This window comes from Schistocerca piceifrons, chromosome 1 (genome assembly GCF_021461385.2).
Source record: "Schistocerca piceifrons isolate TAMUIC-IGC-003096 chromosome 1, iqSchPice1.1, whole genome shotgun sequence".
Classification (NCBI taxonomy): Eukaryota; Metazoa; Arthropoda; class Insecta; order Orthoptera; family Acrididae; genus Schistocerca; species Schistocerca piceifrons.
The window spans coordinates 929596981-929611601 of NC_060138.1; positions in this window are offsets into that span (position 1 = coordinate 929596981).

Consider the following 14621-nt stretch of genomic DNA (forward strand, 5'->3'; position numbering starts at 1 on the left):
AATCGTCTTTTATCATTGAGGTATTTTGGTCTCTTTAATGATGAACGATCTCTTAACTTCACTCCTGTTTCCTTTTTGCAAGTTTCCAGAATGTCATCATCAGATTCTGTGTCTGAACTAGTTTCATGCTCCACTTTATCTTCGGAGTGTGTATTTTCCTCACCCTCTGATTGATTTGTAATATAATCTGGACTAACCAATGAGATATACTTTCATAGCTTTCTTGTCCATTTTCCTTCGTTTTTCACTTGGAATGTGTGCATAACATGTTGAGTCAATAATTCTAAGATGTTTAGTTCAAGGCCTTTTCCTTTCCCACAACTCGTAAGAACTGACACCTTCTACAGATGACTTCCCCGTCCTATTCAAGATGTAAATTGCTGTGTTAACTAGTTCAGCCCATATCTGTTCTAGATAAATGACATATGGATTTGAATACTTAAGTGTCCTGGCCATCTCAACAACTGTCCTAGTATCCTGCTTACAAATACCATTTTGCTTAGGAGTACAGGGAGCAATTAATCGCTGTGTTATACCATTTGAACTTAAGATTGATATAATCTCTTTGTCAACAAACTTCTTGCCACTGTCACTCAGCATCTCTTTAACAGAGTACTCCAATGCCTTTGTATGTGAGAAAAAATCTTTGAGAATTTTACTCAAGTCTGATTTTTCTACAGCAAAATAACAATAGTGAAACTTGGTGTAATTGTATTTGAACAAAACGAGGTAACGTTTCTTCTGGAATGACTTATAAAAATGTCCACACAGATCAGTTGATATCAACTCAGCAGGCCTTGTTGACTTTTCTCTAGTTCCAAATGGTGTATGGTGCACTTTCCCAAATCTACATGGTTCATAAATCTCTGCCCCTTCCTTAACATCAATTTTAAATTCCTTTTTGAGTTTTGGTTTAACATGATGCTAGTCTTGATGACTGCATCTCTCATGATACAGTTGAAGCACATCAAATCTATCTTCCAGCGAAATATTTGCAGTTGCACCCTTCTCTGGCACTAATGGCTTAAATTCTGCTTCTATAAAGTGCCAACAACTTTACAATTTCCACACAGTCTCACTCTACCACCAATTGTCCAAGAGCAATATGTAGTGCTTGACTGAAATATACTATTTTTGTTACAATCTAGGGCAGCTAAAACAGAAAAAAGGTTTTTGGAAATTTTTGGTACATACCAGACATCAGTCAGGGTCAGCTCTTCACATCTGCTACCAACTGTTGACTGAATCCGAACTGATCCACTTCCTGTTTCTTCTAGAGACTCTTGTCCAGGGGCCTTTATACAGCAGGGATTGTTGAATGCTTCAAAGCTGACAAAGTAATCAGAACTATTTGTCATATGTTTCGTTGCACCATTTTGAGTCCACCAATTGTATACACCCACTTCTAACAAACAAACCTCGCCAGAAATAGTAAACAATGCTACATTCGTTACTACAGTTTTGTCCATGTTTTCTGCACAGTTGTATTTTTAGCTGTACTTCTATACCCAATCCACTTCTTATAATATCTGACCCAGTGGCCCGATTCTTTGCAATAGTTACATTTTCCTTTAACTTTGAATTTGTTTGTTTTTATTTTCTTTGGACACCTGATTTGACTACTAATGCCTCTTGTTCGATTTTGTCACTACTCTGTGAAATTTCTGCCAAACATGGACAATTGTTCTTTTCATTCATCAACTGTTTTCTTATCATCTTTCGTTAATAATATCCAACTCGATTTAAAGGACTCAAAGCTTGCAGGTAGAATATGTAAAACTTTACATACCAATATCAGATCAGGTATCACAGTTTCTCCCTTTGCTTTAAGCACGTTGTTTAGTTCATTCCACAGACTTGTTAACTTCGCTACGTGTGTGGAGACATCTTCTCCCTGAGCCCAATTAAATGCAAATAAATCTGAACAAATCTAGAACAGCTGGTCCTTTGATGATTCTTCGAAATTCTGCTTCAGTGCCTCCCATGGTTCATGCGCCGTTTCTTTGTCCATGATCTTCTGATACACAGTGTCCATAACTGCACTTGTAATCATCGACTTGGCATAACTGTTTGCTTTACGATAGAAATCTGACTTGGCTCTATGATCCTTTATTGCTGCATCATTAGCACCTTCAGACAGTGGCTCAGGTTTTACTGACTTGCCATCAATTACGTCTAAAGCGCCTTCACAATAGTCAATTAGATCTCGTATTTTTCTCTTCCACAATGACTAACCAGTTTAACTATTCAATGGCTTGATATGTTTTACCAAATCCATTTCAACTCTAAAACCAATAACACACTCTCAAATACCAGTTTAAAAAACTGTATCTGTCCTTTTTGCACACGTTTTTACATACATAACTGGGACCCACAACCCATTTATTTTGTTGAGGAAAAAAAACTTATTTCTTCTGAATAAAGATCAGGTGCTGACAAAAGGCGGTGAGTTTGGTTTTCAAATACTTAGATTTACTTCTGAATCTGGAGGCACTGTTTACACAAGAAGTCACTTGGCCAAAGAGCTAAAAAACACCTAAGAGTAAAAGTGTGTGTGACTCAAAATAAAAAACCGAGATACGCTACAGTCGTAGGTTCAAATTCTGCCTCGGGCATGGATGTGTGTGATGTCCTTAGGTTAGTTAGGTTTAAGTAGTTCTAAGTTCTAGGGGACTGATGACCTCAGCAGTTTAGTCCCAAAGTGCTCAGAGCCATTTGAACCACTTTGAGAAAACAGAGATAAACAAAACATTGCGCTCATACATGATGTTGATTGATAATGTAGCACGAAAAATTTTTTTTAAATACGTTAATAAAAAGAATTTACTTTGACATGTTCCAGACCATTGTGTCAGCATTACAAGATCCCAAAAAAATTGGAGACCAATGATACTGTCCATCCTCATAACACAATGAACAGAAAACAGCTGTGGTGCAGTTCACATAATGTCAGATTTTTGAAAAAGGGCCTTAATAATCTGATAGTTGCCAAGGGACTTACAAAACCTCAAAACTAAGAGGATGTTCCCTGCCTCCCTAAAATGTTTCTAGAAAATGAATTCTATAGTGTGGCTGAATACATGAGCAAACAATCAGAAATTGCTCATAGAATGAGTGATACATGTTATGCGCAACATTAAGAGAACCTAGAGTTTCAAATTAGTGTAAGAGTGTAAACTAGGATTAAAACTGCGGATGTACAACATAAGATTCGTGAAAATGTATTTTTAACAGTGGTATCTATATTGTAAATCATTTTTCGTAATGTACATACTGTGCACGCTATTTTAACTTTTTCGTGTCTAGCCTACTAAACATATATTGTCTAAATGTAAGCAGAATGACATGTCCTATATTACATAGTGCATACCTGTACAAAACGTAATTTATGGGACCAATGAAAATCACAATCACAATCTCAATGTTCAATTATGTGACACAAATTTCACCGAATATTAAAAATACAAATCAGAAAATATTCAAAATCTTATGTGTACTTACAGTACCATTCTCTATGGTAAAAAAGCTTTCTACTGATGGTCAGAGTGTGAGGGTACAGAACTGAGCTGAATTAAATATAGAATTTCTCCCATAAGCTTTAAGATGAGAAATTGTCTGTGCACTTGTCATCTAAGATGAATTGGTGGGTCTTCAACTAATTTTATTGTAAAGTTTATAATAGTTATACACCACAGATGTGAATTATTTGTCGGATATGCTCACTGAGTGGTGTGCAGCAGCTGAAGTTCACCAGCAGACATCATTATCTCATAGTAGGTGCTGCATGAAGCTACCAGAACCAAGCACCAATAAGAACCTCAGAGAACATCATCATTCTAGATCTCCATGGATGTAAAAAGCAACAATGGAAAGAAGAGAAAGCAATCTGTGTAAGGGCATTTCATATTCTAAGAAAGAAAATGTGGGTCTAACAGGCTGTAACATTTATTGACCATGCTAACAGCTAATTTCTTCCATTAGTTAAAGAACTTATCTCAAGCATGAAGCATCACATCACATTAGACTAAATACCCAGTACATTTGTAAAAACACTCATCACTTTCTGGTGTGTGTGTGTGTGTGTGTGTGTGTGTGTGTGTGTGTGTGTGTGTGTGTGTGTGTGTGATTTTGAGGCTGTACATCCTGAGGGCAATAATGGATCAGAGGATTTCACACAATGTAACTGTATCATCTGAAGCAGCACCTCTCAAACATCAACTAGGCTAGAACGGACTGTGTTCAACTACTCAGACTGACAATAATCTGATTCATCTCACCTAAATTTACCATGTCCAGAAATTTTAACTTAACTGGAACCAGGAATACTCTACTTTTTTTCAATTTGGCTGACTATTACATTCAAAAATGCAAGTAATTGCCCAAAAACTATAACATTACAAATAATCACCCATTAGCAAGGATGAAACATATTGCCACTTTTAAAATATCGTCCTAAACAAACTGAATAACTCATGGTGTATTTCTAACCATTAATGCAGTGGCTGTTAATGGACAGCATGTAAAATACATTGACAGAGCACAATAATTCGTACAAGATTGAAGACAGAACAATAAAACATGCAAATGTAGGTAAACACTTACAGACTGCATAAATTAAGAAACATTGGCTATTAAAAACGAATGGGAAGAAGCCAACACAAACTCTTCTGAATGTTATTGAAAATACAGCTCAACAGTATTGCAATATGTTCATTTATAATTAGGTAAAATGAATGATCAAGAAACATTATTGTTGCACCGTTATAAACAGCTTGTACATCACTGACTAAAATGATATAGTTCATCATGCCTCTTAGTCAATTTTCTTTCAAAACAGTTTCTAATTAGCTGATGCTGCTGGTGAGTCATGAACATCTTCATTGTTAGTCCATGACCCTTGAGCATGAAATCCAATAACTGGTGTTGTTTTGCTGATTGAGTGTGAGTGACAGTTATGGATGTAACAGATATGCTCAATGTTTGCAGGATTAATTCCAGTCTATGTATATGCATGCAATGACAAGAATATAACATGCTTCTTTCCATTTACATGTGATGTATTGCAATATATAATAATGTTTGTTACAAGCTCTAGCCACAGTTTTCAAATTTATGGTTTACAGTCATGATCCAGCACGTTCCAATGTATCCATCTGCACTTTGAAAATAAATCAAGTCAATTGTACTTGTGATTTACTCATAACAATAAGTACTGTGCACACTGTCTACACAGTCACTTCAATCTCATGGTGACCAGCACATTCATAGTTAAAGTTCTTTGTATCAGTATACAACATGTCAATGTGCTACCATACTTCCTGTTTCAATTCACAGTCCATGGTATGTGCTAAACAGTTTGTGCTCTCTAAAGTTGAAAACTGTGTCTTAATGGTATGCATATAACTTACCAGTCTCCATATCAAAGTGTTATACTTAATGAGTCAAAACACTGTTCCAGCTAATCAGCAATGTGACATGTAAGGTCACTGATTCTTTAATCACACTGAGATCATAGAAATAGTACTGTCCAAACAATGATATTTTTCACTAGCCATGAACACAATGTGTAGCAGTACATATGCAGGCATGACAATCACCTCCACTATATTCTTGTCACTCCCAACTCTTTGTTGATGCCTCCTTTTTCAACCTATTGATAAGATTCTACTTTGCTCACACACCTCACTTCATACAACCCTTTCAAAGATTCTCATTACATCAATTTAGAGTTTTACAAAAAATTACTATTTCACATCTCTCTGTCCACAAAAAATGAATTAAAGTAAAGTGTTAACAAACAAGAAAGTATACAACATGAGACAAGAATTAATTTTAAAAAACTCATTTCAAACAACCTATTCAATGTACGATGAAAATAAGGAAGGAAATAAATAAAAGAAAATGTATTAAAAGGGAAAAAATTTTATGTCAGTCTGTAGTATTATCTTCAAATGTGACGCCCCCCCCCCATATTATCATGTGATTCTCTCTCAGACCTCACATGATAAAATTGCTTGAACACAGATGTAATATGTTGTTTGTGTCCTCTTAGTATTCATGTAAGTAACCATAATTTAAACTACCATTCCCATGTTTTGAGCTTAGGCCAGAATCACATACAAATTCTCATCATGAGAAATACTTGTCAGAATGACTTTTTCATTACTCCTAAATTCTTATATTATCCTACCAATAATAGAAACAACGTGAAACACTTTACACCATCATTGGCATACAACAAAACATAATTCAACTGATAATTTACATAGAACCCATAATAATTATCTCTAGCTTTTATTGTTTTCAGTCCTTTTATATGAGTTTTCAATTCTAGCTCCTCACATACAAAGCCCTCGTTTCTGTATATTTATTCCTTTAGCAACAAGTGTTGTGGAAATCATTGTTGTTCCTGTGTTTCATGATACAAATAGCCTTTCAACCTATTTCTTATGACTAATCTATGCAAACTACTGTGCTGATAATCTCGGCATTGAATGCCCATAAGCAAACTACAAAAAATACATACTTTTACAAATACCTATTCTGTTTATAACTTGACATAACTTTTGTCTATTACTAGTTTTCCTAGTGTTATTTCTCCCTTTACGTGTTGTAAACAAATTCAGAAATATTGAACTACTATTAAATAAACACTCATCATGCTATGAAATGTCCTTTACCTTAAATGTTCTAGCAAACTGGTAAAAAAATTAAAATTTTCCTTTTATACTTAAAAAAATATACACTTCCTACACTTCCATTTCTTTTGCATCATAGATAACAAGTATCACAATGGCCATTTATTGCACTCATGGCATTCACCTTTATTATTTGTGTTGACCTCTTACAGTTGCAAATCCATTATGTTCTTAATAACAAATTTCTGCTTTGACTTTGGGTGAACTAAATCGAATGCATTCATGTGGGAAATACTCATTACCTCAAAAGGACATTTGCATGTAACAAAAATTTTTCATATCTCATTATTTACTCTTAGGATTTTTCATACGTCTTAACTAACAATAAATGTCAACCATCTTTATCTTCTCATCATGTCTCCTCTTTCTCACCTCCAGTTTCCTTTCCACCAACTCCCTTAATTAAGGCGCCAATATTGGGAATGGGTCCACCATCTGAATCACAAGTACCATGTTCATTAACTACCACATTCACTGAATTCACATTCTTTGTCATTTAAAGGAAAATTTTAGACTTTACCTCAACTAATTCCCTCTGGACATGGATAGTGGGCAAATATATTTATTTCTGGGCAACATTACGAAACATTGTCTTATTTAGTTTCTGAGTTCATTACTATGTTACTTTTTTAAATGCTGTGTATATTTTTAATGTTTCATTTTAACTATTCCATCTTCAGTTTCTTGAGATGCACCACACTACATTAATCATCACTTTCCACATCGTTTGCTGTCCCCACAAAAAATATTTCATAATTATTCTACTTTTTTACTGAATTCAATCATTCCTCTTGACTACGATGTGGTAAGGCCCTAACAACTTCAACCTATAATTTTCTTACATTTCCTACTATTTTATCTCCTTTTTCTCTATTTCTCTTTATCTCATATTTCTACACTCACCATTTCTCATCTTGCATTACCTACTTTCTTATTAACTATTGTTCTCATTTTCTCCTTCTTGCTTTTATTAATTATCTAAGACTTTTCCTTACTATTTCCCATAAAAATTAATGGCTTCATCCAGCAGTCACTTTTTGCTAAGTTACGTATACTTATCAGCAAAACCGTCACACTCATTGACTACTCTCGTTCACATGCCTAACATGCATCATTAAATCCTTCCTATCTACAATCATTATTCCTACAAGGGAACAAAATACTCAAAATGCTTTGGTATTCTTGTTCAAAGTAAAAGCCCTAACCAATTTTAGCTGTTCAAATATTGCCACTCTACTATGCCAGTCTTGCTGTTTAACAGTACTCCTAAATTTCCTACATAAAGCTCTCCACAGATGTTTAGCTTATTCTTATTGTTTTCAGTTATCACTAATTCATCTATTCATCATAATCAGGACTGTCTCATTTTGGAGATTATTGTGATACCCAGTTATATCTGCTCAGTCCTTATTCTAGATAGTTTGATAACTGAACAGTTGTTTTGACAGAGAGAAAGCATTGTAGAGGAGTAGGATGCAGTGCAGAAAAATAAAGAAAGAAATAGTAATGTAACAGCCTGGGGCCCTATGCACACTACTGCAGATATTCATTAATGAGTAATAAACCCACTAGTGTTTACTTTGTCACAATTGACCACTTCTCTACCATTCCTCCTGGGTCCCACAATTCATGGTCTTTTTCAAGTATTCATTTCCCTTCAGACAACAGTCATAGTGTCACATTCCAATATCTGTCACTCTGTGCAATATTCCTTTAATCTATAGCCTGACCTACCACCCTAAATCTCTTCTGGTAACGCAGATTCTGTACCAAGAATAAATTTTTTAGTTTGGTAAACATTTCCTTACTATGTCCATTAACCATTGCATGGGCATGCCATTTCTCGTAACACGAGTGGGTGCAAGGCGCACTGTTTACCTATGTATAGAATAGCTTTCTTTGTTACCAAGGTAAGTCATGTATGATCAAAATCACAGTTTAATCTTAGTTTGTTTAAACAATGAGAAAATAAACTTACATAATATGAGCTAAACCACTGATTTATTAAACCTTAATGAAATAAACTTTCATTAAACACTCTATAGCCCAGGACAGGCAGTAATGACCCACTAGAAGCATTAAGCAGTTGCAGTTGTATCAGATCCCAGCCAGCAGCTTTTTTGATCATCATTTATCTCATAGACAACTGCTAGATTATGCTGCTAGTTTATAATTGGGGCTTTTTTTTTTTTTGCACAGACCATAAATTTTTTCTCACCTACTGTACCGATACATGGCACAAAATGTTAAATCGTTCAACGGCAAGTCAGACACAAAACAAAGTAAAATGAAAACTACAAAAAGCCCTGAAAATGCGCAAACGGTTAGCTGTCACAACGGTAATTTATAATGAAATGAAATAATAATGGTACAAACAGACTCTATACGATATAACTGTATAGGATATTTGCGGTAATTAATTGTTCTTTTACTCGCTGGTAAAAGGAACTAACTCTCTGTTCTAGTCTCGAAGTTAATGCACGCTACAGCGGTCATTTCCCATTGGAAGTTATAAATTTTAAATAACATACGGTAATTTATGCTGATCGTGCATTTTTCTTACATATGAATATTGACCTTCATGCAGAAGTAAACATATTAGTTGTGAGGTTTTCAGTACGCTGGATAATTAACAAGAATGGCTGAACAATCGACCATTCTTGCCAGACAGCTTGCTTAGAATAATTTCATTATAATTTCATTGTGTTTCATCAACAACAGATTCTTTGAAGGACTTGCACCAAAATTATTAAGAAAACGAAAGTGAATATATTAATTTATGTCGTATTAAGGTAAAAATTAAGAACATTCAGGTAAGTTCAGGCATTGGCCAGTTCTCAGCAAGACGGAGATTATTGTGTTTAAAAAAGAAAAATACTTTCTTTTATTAAAAGGTTTAATGTGATAACACGAAATACAATCCCTGAGATTATGTTTACATTTTTTTTTCAGTATGAACGCTCCATGTAGACATCAGTTTTAACAAATTCTAAAAGCGCCTTACATACTCCTATATTAAAAAGGCGGTGAGTTCACGACCTGTTAAACAATCAGAGCGCAGAGAATTATTTTATGAAAATATAGGTTCCGGTCCCCCATATTATCATGATTATTTCTTGTGTCTGCTCCTCTAAATAAGTGATCTATTCATGCTCTTCCTGGGCCTAAATATCAATAAAGTTAGGTGGTAAGATCTTCTTACACTCTTTTCATCACATTCGTTGAATACACCTTATGTATACTTCAGACAGTGTCCGGACTGGGGCGGTAGTGGTACAAATGTCACTCAACTTGGGGCTCGACTAAATAGATATTGCTGCTCAGTATACAACTTACAGATCAGAAATATTACTGTTGTGAGTACAACATTTATTGAAAAATTAATTATACCAGATTATTTCTATGTATGTATAATAACAATTTTGTACAGTTTGTAATTCTGTAAACATTTTGTTCCATGTAGTTATAACAATTACAATCCATTACTGAGCACAGAAAATAAGTAACTCAAGCTGCTGGACTGGGACAGACTGCAGCTGCCCTAAGATTATTGTACAAAATAGACGTCAGAACCCTGATCCGAGGCAACCATTAATAGAGATTGCTTACCAAGGTATGGATACAACTGCATGAGCTCCCAAGTTCAATATTCGAATCATTGGGTAACCAGGGGCCATGCAGATTGCTTACTGATTAAATAATGTGTGATATTCAGAACTTTGATTAGTGCAAACGGCTTCAGTAGTTTTAAAATGTCTTTGTTTGACAGCAGTGCTAAAGTTCAAGTGTAGCCACATTCTTTTAATTGACATAGGCATTTTGTGAGATAAGCTTCACAATCAGCTGTATGGTTATAGATTGTTTAAAAGTTACATTCAAGAGTAATTTTAATTTTTATTGCAAAGGTCCTGCGACCGAGTTTTTCAATGGAAGTTAAGTTGGTTGGGATACAGCGTATTATCGTGTGTACAGTGGATTTGTTAGTTAGACTAACTCATGTCTTTTTGTGTATTTTGTGACCTTTGGGGGGTAAAAGTGTTAATAAAATTATCGTTAAGACCCGCAAAGAGAGAAAAGTAGGCATGGACGACACAACAGAGATTGATGGTGAATCTGTTTCAGCACTCCACAATCTGGAAACTGAACAGGGGAATTTAGAGGAAATATTGGCTGCTGCTAGCAGTCACAACTGGAACAGCACACAGGCGTCAGCTCAGCTGACGACTCAAACAAAACAACATCAGTTGTAGACACAGCTGATCAGCTGCCTCAGCCAGCACCGACGAATAATTTTCTAGCTGTGTTGCTGGCAAATCTTGAGTTGAGAGAATGGGAATGAGAGAAACGTGAAAAAGAGGAAACGTTTAGAAAGGGAGAAACACGAAAAGGAGGAACGGTTAGCAAGAGGGAGACGCGAAAAAGAGGAGCATCTCGAAAGAGAAAAGCATTTAATAGCTCAAGTGAACGGGATATTGGAAGCAGAACGCTTAGAGAGGGAGGAAAGAGAAAAAGCAGAATGCTTGGAAAGGCAAAGGAAGAAAATGGAACGTGACGAACGTTTAGTTGGTCAGCTAAACCAGATTTTAGATGAACGAGATAAAGTCATGGTCTGACATCTTAAGAGAGAGATAGATGGTCTTTGGGATCAAGTTTCCGTATTGGTGGTACAAAGTAAAGGTATTCCAACGAATGTCCAGAAACTTGACGAGAAGGTAACCAAAATCGACAGAGCGCGACAAGCACTGGAGGGTCAGCAAATTGCCAGCTCAAAATCTAGATCAAATAGTTGAAAATAGAAACAAAAATAGAACAAGAAGTGATGAATGCGTTGCAGAGATTAAATGTAGGTGTTAAGTGTGAGAGCCAGGACTCAAACACACATGTAAACCCTGAACTAAGTGAGAAGCTGCAGTGCACTTCCACTTTAGAAAGGGAAAGTAGTCGTGGGGTACATGATAGCTCACCACACATAAGTACCGGCAGCAGGGGTAGCATTGGCCCACTTTTCCACGATATTTGACATGTTAAGCTCTTGGTAGCTGACAAAGTACTGGTAAACTGTAATACAATATTTTTTGAATCATCTATATTCCATGTGTGACCAAATCAGTCTAGTGTTACTATATTTTAGAAACTGTTTATGACCATAACATTTTTTTAAAAAAACTGAGCCAATGTTACCTTTTCTTTGGGTGACTTTGTCCCACATATTCAAATCTGTCTACATAAACCTAAAAAAATGCAATGAGCCAATGTTCAACCAACCAAAATAATATAATATAATATAATTATAGAATTGTAATAGGATGACCGGAACGGGTGACGTGGTCAGGGTTGTAGGGCGTGGCTGGGTAGAAGAAGGTGGTTGATTTTAGCAATTTTCCTCTTTATTGATGGTTTTCCAATACATTCTCCGGTAGCTCAGCCCCACCGATCCTGTCATGGTGGAGACGTGCTGATGTGTGCAGCCCAGGGAATGCGATGCCATGCTTGGTCAGCAGCTGCGCAGGCGGTAGGAGGTTAGCAGCACGGGGCCTGGCATAGCTCGCCTCCTGCAGACATGGCGGCTTGTGACAACGCTGGGAGTCGCTGGCGCAGTAGCGGGCAACGTCTTCTGCCGGCTGGTCCTCAGGGACAGCGTCACTGATGACAACGACGTAACAGTGACCGAACGCCCACTCTGTCGAACCGATGCCAACGCCCACCTCTGATGCCCTTAAATAGTGCAGACCATTGCTGAACCTGCCGGTTACGCGGCGGCATGTTTATTAACATATTCTCAATGAGTTGGCTAATGCAACCGCACCACACGTGGCCCGCACCTGCGTAATTCTGCTAATGCTGCGTTCTGGCTGTTGATGGCTGCCGTGCACATACACACATACCAATGCTCGTTGTAAAACTGTGTCACCTGGATAACGCGCCGGCCAGCCTTCATCCGCCGTCTGCCATGAGGCTGGTGCATCGTGCACTGAAACACACTAAATCACAATTTCGCACCATATTTCCTAAAAATAACCCCTTGTCCTCTACATAATGTTACTAAACTTCAATAAGTCATTTAAATCCCAAAATTGAGCTACATAACTAACATTTAAAGAGAGAGAATGAGAAAGGAAATACCAATTAGTTTATTTTCATTTTATTATTTAATGTAAAAGCTGAGAACAGTTTAAATATTGCAGAAATTGGTTAAACAAAGTTGTCCAATTCAGGAACTGAAATTTGGTTCCTTTTAGATACCTTTTTGGGTTCTTTTATTTTGAACGACACATCTTTCCGAGAATATAACATTGAATCTGGTCTTTTACGCCACCTCCAACACTTAAGTCTCTTCTACATGCATTCAACAACACAGCCCATCTCTTTTTTGTCCTGGATACTTTTCCCCACTGAAAAGGACAGTTACAAAGTCATTTTCAGCATACTCGTAATCCTCACTACAGTTTGATGAACACTCCTCAGGCACTGAAAATGTTTCACTTGATTCTTCCAGAGATACATCATCAGGATCATCATCACCTGAGCAACTTGACAGTCTGATTCTCTTCTGTATTTCCTTATTTTTCTGGGAAAATGGTGAAGAGGCAGGTATCTTGGCAGCAAGCGGTTTCGGATCGTTAACCAAGATGCTTTTCCCAGCAGGCACATCTTGCTTTTTTCTTCTTTTCTTAGCATCAGTTGAGGACGTTAAATATTCACTTCTTTGTCTCTCTAACTGTTCTAGGAATGCCTCTTCTACCATGCCAACTTGATTTTTACTCATCACCAAGCATTTATAAGCTTTTCCCTGTTTAATGGAAAAATTCCACACTTTTCAAAGTCGAATATAAGATTTTTGAATATGTTCACTTATAAGCCATCCATTAGTTCATAGAGGAGCACTGGAAACATGTCTTTAGGCACTGTAAACTTGGAGCTGGACTTGGACTCTTTCCACTTCCTCAAGATCCCCTGTCATAGTTCCTTCATTGGAGCAAAAACTGCAACATCCAATGGTTGTGTGACATGACTGGTGTTAGATGGAAAATACACAAACCTAATGGCATTTTCCTTGCACACCTGAAGCACTTGTTAGTTAATAGGGGAAGATAGGTTATCACCAATGAGTACAACTGGTTGTTCTTAATGCTTCACTGTAGGGAGAAAGGGAGATAAAAACCAACCTTCAAATGTCATTCCATCAAACCAGCCACTTTCGATTCTGTTGTATCGACTGTGCAGAGGTCTGTTTTCTGTCCACGTGGACCAAATGTGCTCAGCTTTATACACTACGTAAAGTGGCAAGTACCTGCCCTCAGCATTGACACAGAACATTATAGAAGCTGAGCTCTTACTAAAGTTACAAATGTTTTCTACTTATTTTGCACCTCATTTGCAAATCACCTTCTTACTTCCTGGGTCATCATAGAGGTTCGTTTCGTCATAATTCCAGATTTGGGACGATGGAACATCTTTCACTGCTTCACTTAAGTTATCCAGATAACTGTTCAAGTGTGCTTCACTGATTTGAGCTTTGACCTTTTTGATGTTTGAACACATTCTAACAGAAAGTTCATTGTGACGTTTCGAAAGGTATTTTGTGCACTCATAACCAGGCAAATTATTCTTGAACACAGGAATACAGTCACCCTTTTATGTAAATAACTTTTGACAGCCACACGAAAGTCCAGTTCAGCAACTGGAAATCCAAAATCGCACAACTTTATGAGATGGTGTTGAAAGTAAAGTTCTTCCTCATCTGAAAACAGTCAAGATCGACCCGTATTTTTTCAATGCTTGACAGTAAGCTTGTTTTTTATCGTCGGTCTGGGTATCACAAACCTTTTTTCTCCTTCATGTTGCATCATTTGATGTGCACGAATTGCTTCTAAACATTCTTCCAATTTCTCCAGTGAGTAATTTGCATATGATCCACAACCA